Here is a 12,367-nt window from a genome sequence, read left to right on the forward strand (position 1 = left end):
CGCTGCCTCCGGGGTGCAGCGTCTACCGAGCAGCTGGAAACCCCGAGGGACGCGCCCTGGGCTCGCGGCCCGATTCCCAATCACCCCCTAGTCCCTGTCCTCCGGCAACCCCAAACCTCTTTATTTATTGGGTACCCTGTTAGGTCCGCTGAGGTCGCCGAGTTGAAACCCATTTTACAGCTGGGGAAACTGAGGCCTGGCCAGAGATAGGAAGGGCTTGTTCAGGGTCTTCAGCTCAGCAAGCTTCAAACCCGATGCGCTCCCCTCTGGCGCGGCGAAGACTTTCCAAATGGAACATGGACACCCGTAGTCTTTAGGGTTCAGCAAACTTTTTGGGTAAAAAAGGTTCTGCTGACCCTCAGACCAGCAGCCTTTAGCGGGGTTGCTCAAAGACAGACAGAAAGACTTAAAAGAATTGCCTGTGTGCTCTAGGGAAACAGTATTGACGGTGACTTTCACAGAATTTCTTTTTCTTTTTTTTCCTCAACCATTTTAAAAAGTAGAAACCACATTTAACCAATGGCTGAATAAAAAAGCAAGGCAGACTTCTGTTTTAAGGAATTCCTTTTCTGGTTTCGACTTCCTAAAATGTCTGTTCATTCTCAGGACTGGCCTGCAAATGTATCTCCAGGCTCAGGTCTCTTGTCACCCTTTGAAAAAGTAAATATCGGTCTACCTTACCCCTGCATTCTCCTGACAGTGGGGTCGGGGGTAAAATCCTTTGGACCCCAAATAACAGTACAGATATGTTGGAGTTCATTGGGGAACTGGAAAAGAGCATTATGAACTTGTCTGACCTTGTCTCTCCCTAAAAAGAAAAAAAGTGTGTGTGTATATCTATAGAGAGAAATATATATCTACATAGATATATGTGTATATGGAGATAAACATATGTATATCCATACGCACATATATATGCATGACTTCAGAACTAAGGTATTTTGGCCTCTTTTGACATGTTATAAATCATATACATTATGGAGTGCAGAGTGGGTAGTGATTTCAGATGTCCATCATACTAACTGCCCCCTCGCCCAACACAAGCACACATTTCAGCTATTCTTAATACTCTTCCATGGCATTTGGAAATAAACTGAAAAAAAATGCATGAGGCTCATATCAGAGTAAGAAATCCTTTTGCAAGTCAATATTTGCTTTTTTACGAATGGAAGTCTAATCTAGCTGTCAGTAGAGCATTAAAAAATAATTTTTAAAGATTTATGTATGTATTTATTTATGGGGTACAGGACAGAGATGCAGGGGGGCGAGAGGATTCACCAGCAACAGAGTGGGTGAATCCTTTCACCCACCACACCTTTGGCATGTACCCCAGTTCTCTAAGCATAAGTAAACAAATTTTTTTTAAATATTGCTAAAAATAGAAATAACATTGCTAAAACCTGTCTCATTCTAGCACTTGTATTTATCCAAGTATATGTGAGATGATTGGTGAAGAAAAGTACCCAAATTTACCTTTTCTACTTAATAATTCCTCATCAAGGTCTGTAGCACTGATCTCAGGAGCAGGTGACCAGATATGTGTGTCCAATTGTGCACCTTTAACATTTGAATCTTAATTAACACAGGTTAGAATTACAAGGGTCCGTTTTTATGAGGGTTTTTTCCTATGCCAGATTCTGTTATTCACAAAGTCAATCAACCCCTCATGCTGGTTAGTTGAATCCCTGGATGTGAAACCAATTTATACAGAATGTCCTTAGTTTGAGGGAAGTCAGCGCCCTTAACACATATATCTCAAGAAAGCTGATTGACTTTTTACAAAGATTTTCATTTATTTATGCATACAAGAACGGGGGCATAAGCCCGAAGTGTGTGGGAGTGGGGGTGAGAGGATTCACAAGAGACAAAGTGGGGAGCAGAGCAGGTGGATTGACTGAAATACACTGCTGAGGGGAAGCAGTGGGCGAGACAGGAGAGGTCTGCTGCGCCCTGTGGGTCACCTCTGGGGCCGGGGATCAAACTCATGCTGCAGTGATTGGCGATAGCTTGATAGTGCTGAGAGATTAACTTCTGTGCAATCAGTGAGGCCCAAAGGATATGGGTTTTTTTTTTTTAAAGAATGTGAATTTTTAACACCAGCTTGTTGGCTTAGAGACAAAGTTGCATGGATGGTCACTAGGTTAAGTGTCCTGATATAAAATTTCCCAGAACAAGAAACTTCAGGCTCACTCTCCAGATTCATAAGAAAGTGCTGGTCCGAGTGTGAAAAGTAATCTGACCAGATCCTAAGGTTCTTTACAAAGTCCAAACAGGTTCTTCTTTACTTCCAGACAGCAAAGTGTTTGTAGAACTAAACTGGAGTCCCCAATTTGCCTGCATGGGACACAAGTAAGAAAACAAAAAAATCTGAGATAATAAATGGTTCTGGCCTCTACGATACCTAGTCACTCTCCCCAGCTTTGCAGAGGTTTGGGGGTCAGAAATTCTACCCCCTCACCCAGGTATCCCTCCCAGCCTTCCCCCTCTTGTCTCCCTCTTCCTCCCAGAAACCTCACTTCTCTTCTTAGTGTTTGTTAGTTTTTGTAAGTATTTTGCCTTGTTGAATCATCCGCTATGTAAACGTCCAATATTTGTCTTTGTCATTCTGACTAGTTTTACTACATCATTCCCTGGAACTCCTTCCATTTTGCAACAGTAACCCTTTGTCTTTCCTATGACTGAATAAAATTCCATCGTAGGGATAGACCAGGGCAGCAGCCTGCACCTCAGAAAGGAGCTTAGACCTGGTCTCGAACCGGGGAAGCTGCCCTACTAGGCCAGCGCTAAGCAGGCTGAGTCCATACACAGCACATTTGGAGACACCAAGCTCAAGAAGCTATAGCCTCGTCCCCTTGACAGCCCAGCTGCGAGGCCTCCTTCTCCGGGACGCCTTGCCCAGTCCTCACTGCTCCTTCTAACGCCCACCTCTCCTTCCCCAAGACCTCTAGCTCCCCATCCGTCCCTCTGCTTTGAGGTACCCTTCTCTCAACTTAGAGTAAAACTCCTGGATTAAGAGCATCGGCTTTGGCCCTCCCTGGTGGCGCAGCAGGTTAAAGCACAGCACTAAGAAGCTAGAGCCACTTCCGCATGAGTTCAATCCCCACCTGCCCCGGAGGTGACCACATGGCGCCACAGACCTCTCCTGACCCGCCTGCTGCTCCCCTCAGCAGTGTGCTTCATCTGTCTGCCTGTTCTGCTCCCCACTCTGTCTCTGGGGAATCCTCTCACTGCCCTGGGCCTCTGGCCTGTACCCCAGTTCTGTATGCATAAATAAATAAATCTTTAAAAAAAAAAAAAAAGAGCACGTGCTTCAGGGACAGTGTGATCTGCGCTACAGTCCTGATCTGGGGCAGCCTGCTTCGTGCCTCCATTTCCTCGGCTGTAACTTGAGAGCCATTCTAGTTCTGTCTGAGTGTGGAGAAGGTGCTTAGGGCACCTCAGGGCAGAGATCTCCTGGAAGTCTTGAGTCACTCCACTGCCCAGCAGCTCCTCAGTAATAGGCCATCATGTCTCTATTTTCAGAACAGCTGGGACAGTGGCTGGTCCCAGCTTGGCTCCAGCCCTCTCCAAACTTCCTTGCTCCATGCAAATCTCTCCCCTTTCAGACAATGGCAGCGTGGTGTTTGGGGGGGAGCTGCCAGCCGCTGCTTTGCATAGCTATGCTGGGAACTGGGGCCTTCCACCCCGACCTCTCCACCAAGCAGCACCCCATTGTAAGGGATGCAAACCAAGGTCCCATAATTGAGTCAGCACCCACTGAGGTATTTTCAGGAATTCTAAAAATAGCCCTCATCCTAGTCACTGGCTCCTTCCCTTTCTGCCCGAGCTTTCCTATCTGACATCATGTGCTTTTTCCTTTGCTTCATCAGCCTGTTCCCACTGGTGTCAGTGCCATGAGAGCCGGAGCCTCAGCACTGGGCATCCCTTGGCATTCACTTGTCTGCGGTGTGGATAAACACATGGATGCCATCTGGAAGTTTCCCCTTAGAGCCTCAGACATGGAAATGGGCTCATTTGGTCATTTATACAGTAAACATTTGTTTTGTTTGTGTAGAAGAACTGGGGTATAGGCCAGTGGTGTGGAGAGTCGGTGAGGGTAGTGCGAGAGGATTCACCAGAGACAGAGTGGGGAGCAGAACAGGCAGATCTACGAAGTCCACTGCTGAGGGGAGCAGTGGGAGAGACAGGAAAGGTCTGCCGCGCCATGGGTCAGCTCCCTGGCCGGGATTGAACTCAGACCGTAAAAGTGATAGCACTGAGACTTAACCCCTGGGCCACCAATGAGGTCCAACAAATGTTTGAAGAATATCTTCCATGGAGTAGCCTTTTGGTAAAATCCTGGTGGAGACACCACCTTGCTCTTAAGCAGCTTCCTAGTCAGTGAACAATGGCCCCTGGTGCCCAAGAGCCTGCGATCAAACCTCACGTGCGTCTCCTCTGTGTTAGCACAACAGCTGCTACACAGGAACCATGCCTCCCTGGGACCCCTAAGGAAAAGAAGCTGAGGCCGGTGCGCGGTTATTAGGAGGCTATGAGAGGGCTGAGGAATGAAAAGGACGATGAAGAACGGACGACTCTGGGGCCTGGGAGACTTATCTCCAGCTCTCGCCTGGTCCTTATTTGGAATGTCTTGTCTTCCTGGCTGTGTGCCACTCTCTTTCATGAACTCACTGGCTTGCTCTTCTAGTCTGAATCTGGCGAACAGCCAGTGTGATTGGCTTGGTCAATAGCCCTAATTGTCTCCCAAGGTGAGAGCTTCTAGGCCAGAAGCTCTCTTGGGTTACTGGTTGGCCTAGAAGGTGATCACTAGCTGCTAAATCGCCCCAAGTGGAAGGTGTGCTTACTCTGAAAGGAGCTTGGCATGTCATCCCCACCCTCACTTTGTTGAGTCAGTAATATGACTTGTGTTTTATAGATGAGAAGGTAAGTTCAGAGGGGAAAAATGAGAACAAAGCTGTAATAGAGATGCTCCTGCTGACCTGCAAACCCACGGCTGACAAATTCATACTCTTGCTGTTTGCCACTGAGATTCAGGGGGAAGGGCGCTGTTTGTTATGCAGCAAATGCTGACTAATGCAAGATTCAAAGTCCAGTTTCATTGATTCCGTCTCACTGTGCTGTCCCATGGAGTTCACAGCCCTGATGTCTGTGCTCCCCACAAAGACATTTTTGCAGTGTCCTGTCCCCAGGGGCACAGAGAAGAAGATGCTGGAAAAAAGCTGAGAGAGTTGTCCTTAGGAAACTCTGGCATGTTAACCTCAGACTTGCTCTGCTGTGGCCACTCAGACAGGTGGAGAAAGGAACAGAAAACACCAACACAGCCATTCCCAGGGTGCTAAACTGTAGTTCCTCAAAGAGGTTTCATCTAGTTATGGTATCTGCTTGCCCCAGAATGCCCTGAAGGGTGACCTGGACGAGTGTTTTGATGACCAGCTTATAGTTGAGGAAACTAAAGCTCAAAGAGGGGAAGTGAATTGTCTGCATTGCAAAGTTTTGTGTAAACCCAGCTTTTTGGCTTCTAGTGCTGGACACCTTCGGTAACCCTATGGCCTGAGCTCTCGACAGAGAAGTCACCTTGACCTCTTCCATGCCATCACTCCCGTGCTGCAGCAAGGCACCTACGGTTCAGCAAGTGTGCAGTGAGGACACAGTGAACTGCCGCTCATCGTTACACTTTACCAGTCGTTGAATGGATTTGCCTTTTCCTCCCTTTTCCCTGCTCCCTTGAGGTCCTTTTCCACAGCCTCACCCAGCAGAGAGGTGGAGATAGTGCAACTGTTTTTCAGAAGCCACAGAAGTTAGAATCCACTCTTTGCAAACAGCTTGAACCATTGGTGCAAGAGAAGGATAACAGGGTCTGAGGTAATGAGACATTGGCCTCGTTAAAGTGGGGCTCGGCCATTTGATTCATGACAGGGGAGATTCTCTGCCTGTGTCTCTGGTCTCTTTCCTTCTCCGATAAATGAGAATCATCATGAGATGTCACAGGGGCTGTAACAAAGATTCTGACGCCTTTGCCTGGAGCTCTTTTGCTTACATTCTCCTTTCAGTTATCTGTCAGGTCACTCTGACTCCACTTCTTCGGAGACATTTCCCTGAGGCCAATTTTTACATAGCTCCAAACTTCTACATAGCATTTTTTCCCCCTAAGATTTATTTATTTATGCATACGGAAGTGGGGTACAGGCCAGAGGTGCAGGGGTGGTGAGAGGATTCACCAGCGACAGAGGGGGGAGCAGAACAGGCAGATGGACGAAGTACACTGCTGAGGGAGCAGCGGAAAGGTCAGGAGAGGTCTGAGGGCCATGGGGATCACCCTCAGGGCAGTATTGAACTGGCACTGAAGCAGCTGTGGCTTGTTTGCAGTGCTGAGCTTTAACCCATTGTGCCACCAGGGTGGGCCCACATAGCTTTCTTCACAGCAGTCATGAAAAAATTGTTTTCTCACTTATTGTGTATCTGGTAGTTCAGAAGCTCACCAGAGAAGGTCTGTTTTGTGGACCCAGAGATTACCACAGGGCCTGCTCATAGTAAACATTCAGTGAATATTTGTTGGATGAGTGAATGAAGGCATCTTCTGCTCTCTTCCCCTCCCTCCACAACCACCCCCATCTCCCAGGGGTGTTGTGGGCTGATCATGAGCTGTAATTCTTGGGTAAGTTTGACAAGCATGACTTCCAGTCCCTGGCTTCCTTGCCCACAGACAGGCCAACTTCATTCCTGCCTCGGAATCTATTTGAATGTTCTCCCCAGATATCTAGTTGGTTCCATCCTTCTTCATTTCAATGCCACCTGTTCAAGGAGGTCTCTGCCGAGTGCCGTTTCTGAGTTCTCTTCACCCTCCACCTCTCTCAGTCTCTACCTCCAAACCCCTATTTTTTTTTATAGCACTTAATGTTAAATTTTACATTGTTGGTTGAAGTTTTGACTGTCTCCTCCCTGAGAGTATGAAGTCGGGACGGCAGAGTTTTTCTCTTTGCTCATGACATTCACTTATGTCTGGCTCACACTGGATGGACCGATGATGAAAAAGAAGGTGAAGAAAACCGCTGTTGTTTGAAAGCCCAAATCTTTCAAGGTCAGGACAGGGAATCATGGGATTGGGGGCAGGGAGGCTACATAATGGGTGGAAGAGCTGAAAGTCTGAAAGGGAGGGAGACTGTCTCAGACAATCTTGCCTCCCTCTTTCCTCCTCAAGGTGTCTTAGACCTGGGCAAGCAATCTCTGCAAAGAAAAGACCCTCTGCTCAGAGGTGAGCCACCCACTGGGGTGCCTGGTAGCCCCCATCCTCCACAGAGAGATGGTTCTGTGAGCACAGAACACAGAAAATCAGCAATTTGGTGTAAGGGGGGGTGAGTGGGGGTGGAAGGTGTCTGGTGTGGAAAGACCAAAGCGCCAGAGGGTTTTTATTTTTTTAATAACTAATATGATCATTTATTTTCACATCATTTTGCATCTTTTCCCATCTCAGTTGTATTCCCCGTGGGCTTCCCATCACCAAATCACCATGTGCCATCACCATAGTCCAGTGCACTTCCTCCCCCAACTACCCCCCGTTTTTGATCCCATTCCCCACTCCACCGCATAAAATGTCTCTGGTATAGAGCTGTTCATTATTACTATTATTTTCTCGCCTGTTCCATTATATTACTACAATAAGTGAAACCATCCAGTATTTTTCTTTTTCTTTCTGGCTCATTTCACTAAGCATGATCTTTTCCAGCTCCATCCATGTTGCTGCAAAAGGCATGTGTTTCTTTCGGTTTTTTTGTTTGTTTTTTGGTTGCTGAGTAATATTCTATTGTGTATATATACCACATCTTTTTAATCCAGTCTTCCACTTTTGTTCCAGAGGATTTTTTTTTAATTTTTTATTCATTTGTGCATACAGAAAACTGGGGTAGAGGCTCAGGGGCAGTGAGAGGCTTCACCAGAGACAGAGTGGAGAGCAGAACAGGCCGACTGACGAAGTACACTGCTGAGGGGAGCAGTGGGCGGGCCAGGAGAGGTCTGCGGCGCCATGTGGTCCCCTCCCGGACAGGAGGGATCGAACTCATGTGGAAGTGGCTTTAGCTTCTCAGTGCAGTGCTTTAACCTGGTAACTCCAGCTGAGGACGGACTGAGTGGCCATTACCTTCTCAGAGCCTCAGTTTCCTCATTGTAAAATGGAAGGTGTATACCAACCTCCCAGGTGATGGGCATGCTGAGATAAGGCTCTGTGGGTGAAAGCCAGTGGGGACTGTACTGTCTGCTACAGTTTTTGGGGGGGCGGGGAGGAGGGAGTGTGTGGAGTCAGATTAATGACTTGAAGTTTCAGCTCCACGGTGATGAAGGTGACATCTTGGGGAAAAAGATATTCTTTCCTTGATTCTCTGGCTTTGCATGTGTTAAGCAGGACAATTGATTGTATCAACAATTCAGGAACAAGCCAGTATTCGAAATTAAATAGTGAAGGAAGGTCTCTCCTGTCTTGATGCTGCTTCTCTTAGCGTACTTCAATACCTCTGCCTTTTCTGCTCTCACAAAAAAAAAAAAAAAGTAAGGGTTAAATGAGATAATATATGTACCTTGGCCACAGTAGGTACTCAGCAAATGTTCCTTCCCAATCTCAGGCCCACACAGCCCTTAAAACAGTTTGGGCAACAAAGGGTTCTCTGTAGAGGAGAAAACCAGTGGGAGGAGGGGGGGTAGGTGCTTGCCTCCTGTTTCTCACTCTCTCCCTTCTTTCCTTCTCCCTCCCTTTTTCTCCAGTTTCCCTTCTCTAAATGAGGAACTCACTGGCCAAAGCCCAATATGGTCACCCATGCTCAGAACAAGCAGCCAAATGCTCGCCTCCCACACGGAGTTTCCAGAGTGTGAGCACAGTTGCATAACCTGAGACACGTGTCCCCCTGAGGTGTTTGCAGTAAGCATTCCCTGAAAGGGAACTGCAAGCTGCTAGCCTGGCAGTGGGGCAGCCCAGTCAGGGAGGAGGAGGAAGGGCGGCTGGAGGCGGCTGGCAGAGGAGCCTTGGGGGTGGGGTGGTGAGAAGGGTTCACTGACCTGCTGCTTACCAGGCACCAGGTGCTAGGCTCCCTGTGCCTGAGTGAGTGTCACCTGAGATATAAATCACACCCAAGGGAAGAAATAATAGCAATAATGAATATGGCTAATATTTACATTATTTGACTGCCTATTTGGGAGTCTCATAAGGAAGTGGGTCCCCAGGACAGCTAGGGATACCATCCCCACTTGACAGAGGAGGACACTGACCCTCAGATGATGGAACTTGCCCAGGACCCCCAGTCAGGCAGCAGCAGACCTCCGAAGCCCACAGACCGGGGTGAGGACAATTCCCAGGGGGCTGTAGGTGTGATCTGGAAAGCGTGTCCTGTGTTGCTGTCCTTACTTGCCCCCAAAGGGGTCCCAGTGTGGGGGTGACGTCAGTGACCAGTGTCTCTGCACCTAGGGGACAGCGTGTCCCAGCTTGTAGCTGTTCGTCATTCTGCCTCTGACCTAACGTTTAAAATTTCATTCATAACTTGGGACCACAAACTTGGCAGTGTGGGAAGAGCCCTTGGAGATCAGCTATTCTAGTCCAACCCCCTCACATTACAGATGGAAAAAAACCCTGAGGCCCAAAGAGAGGCACGGACATGGCAAGGTCACGGGGCACTTTTCTGCTAGAGGGAGGAGCTGGTTAGAGGTCAATGACAGATCATTTTGTTCTCTAGTTACCAAATGTGTCTGTGCCTCTGAATCACTTGGGAACTCTTTAAAAATACGCATTTCTGCACTCTGCCTTCAGACTTCAGATTGCAACAAAGACCTGCGGCTCTGAGTAACATGCTGCTGGGGTTATTGAGCTGGCACGTGGCCAGGAAATGCATTTGGGAGCTGAGTCCATTTCATTATGTAACTTGGGATCCAAACACCCAGCACCAGACATGCCAGAGGCAAGTTGCTGGGACCCTAACTTGGACTTTGTGATCTGAACCCACAGCTCCTTATTCTCCAGAGCGCTAAGGTCTCAAAACGAGCCAAGGAGGCTGGCCCAGGGACTTTCGGTGGGTTTCTCCAGCTTTTGGTTTCCTTGTTGGACCCAAATTACGACACCGGGATGGCACTCATTCTCAGGGCTCGGGAAAGGTGGACCTGCAAGAGGTGAAATCTTAAAGGGAAAAGGAATCTGCTGTAGGCTGTCCACAGGCTTGATGGGGGTTTCCAGAGATGCTGTCAGCTGCTCCAGGTGTGACATCACACATTCCTCCTGATGAAGGCTCCCTGTGCTTTCCATTTCGGAAGACTAAGTAAAGAGGGCCTGGGCCCTGGAGCTGGGGAGGCCTAGCTGTGACACGGAGGCACCAGATTCCTGGACTGTCTACACTTATCAGCATGAGGGAGGAAGAGGAAGCACCACTCCCCACAGGGGATTGTCAAACCTCTCAAACACCTTTCCAGACCTCTTCCATCTCTCCAGAATCCTTCAGCCTGGAGCAATCTCAGTCAAGGGTTTCATTGTTCTTTGTCCTTTCCCGACCACTTCCACTACCTAGTATTAGGTCTCCGTCCTTTCTTTTCTCCCCCCCCCCCCCCCACCAAATGCATTTGTGTTTGTAGTCAGTGTCCTGGCTTTGAATCCCAGAGCTCCCTAGGAGTTCTCTGACCCAGGTGGCGTCATGCCCCTCTGAGACTCAGTTTCCTTTCCTTTAAAAAAGGGGATAGGAGGCCCTCTAGCACTATGAAGCTATCCGCAGCCACTGCAGCACGAATTCGAGTTGGGTCCCTGGCCAGGGAGGTGACCCACATGGCGCGGCAGACCTCTCTTGTCTCACCCGCTGCACCTCTCAGCAGTGTATTTCAGTAGATCCACGTGTTCTGCTCCCCACTCTGTCTCTGGTGAATCCTCTCACCTCTATGGTCCCCCCTCACCGCCTCCCCTGCACCTCTGGTCCATGCCCCAGTTCTTGCATGCATGCATAAGTAAATAAAATCTTTTAAAATAAATAAATAAAAGGGGCATAACATCTACTTTCTTGGGATACCTTGGTATCCCATAGGTATTTCAGAAACACTAGAGCATGTGAATAATAAGTGGACCAGAGGGATTTGAATATATTTTTGTTGAACTGATTGAGTCACCTAAAAAAAAAGGTTAAAATGGAAAGCACTTGAGAAATCTTTGGGTCTTAGTGATTTTCCAGCTCAAGTGAACTCTTTACAATATTTTAAAATAAGGGCAATCACATACTTACACTTGATAAAGTCTCAAGTTTCTTAACTTTTGTCTGGAATTGTATCAACTCAAAGTGATAACAGTTATCACCTGCTGTCTAACAGTCCTGATTGGCAGTTACCTGGGTCTTTGATAAGGTTTTTTTATTGGTAAAATAATGAATGAAGGGTAGATTGCATGTTGGAAAACATTAATCGTGTCCACTCCTCATTTCCTACACAGAGAAACTGAGGTTTAAAGAAGGAAGTAGCTTGCTAGCCACCCAGTTGGAGCAGCTGGCTCTAACACCCCGAGTTCCCCTGGGTTTTAGTTGCTTCCCTCTTTTCCCACTGGGGAGAAGGGGAACCTAGATCAATGAAACTGAAGGGTTTGGGTAGGCTGGTGCAGAAATAAAGTGACTCATCAACTTGTTGTTGCCCTTTCTCTGTTGACTCATTCGATAAATATTTCCTGACCACATTATTTGGACTCAGGAGAAAGAAGAGACAAACAGTCCTAAGGTAAAGCAGAGTCAAGCTCTGCCCCCAGCTATCACTTACTAAGAGCTGTGCCTACCCGCACCGGCTACCCCCTAATAGAAAATACCCACTACTCTGGTTGTGTCTGAGGACCCGGACCTTCTCATTTGATAGTGCCCAACTCTTCCTGGCACCCAGTAGGCTTGAAATCAACGCTGTAGGAAGCACCGGAATTCTAATCCTGATTGCACTAACTCAGTGTCCTTAGTACGTTGTTTTCCTTCTCCGCCCTTAGTTAATATGTAAACTGGGGAGAATGGCGAAATCAAATGTGGAAGAGTTGGCAGCTTCACATTTATTCCAGAGTTTAACTAAAGAAAATAAACATGACGAAACCAGACTGAAAACAGGGTCAACCTTCATCATCTCATTAAGTCTCGAACATCTTTCTCTCCTCCTTGGCCACCCTTCTTCTATCTTCCCCAGTCGTCCCCTGTTCTTCAAGATTCCCCTCTAGAGGGCAGTCGAGCTCTACGGCTCTCAAGCCTCACTTCCGTTCGCCTTCATTCTTCACTTTGCGCATGTGCGCACTCCGCTTCCCGAGGCCCTCCCCACGCGTTAGGGGCCTCCACGGAGCTGGCTGCCAGTACGCCTGCGCAATACTAGCCCCGCCTCTCCGCCGCCTTCCCCGGAA

This window comes from Condylura cristata, unplaced genomic scaffold, assembly GCF_000260355.1.
Source record: "Condylura cristata isolate star-nosed mole 26May11 unplaced genomic scaffold, ConCri1.0 scaffold00022, whole genome shotgun sequence".
NCBI classification, from domain to species: Eukaryota; Metazoa; Chordata; class Mammalia; order Eulipotyphla; family Talpidae; genus Condylura; species Condylura cristata.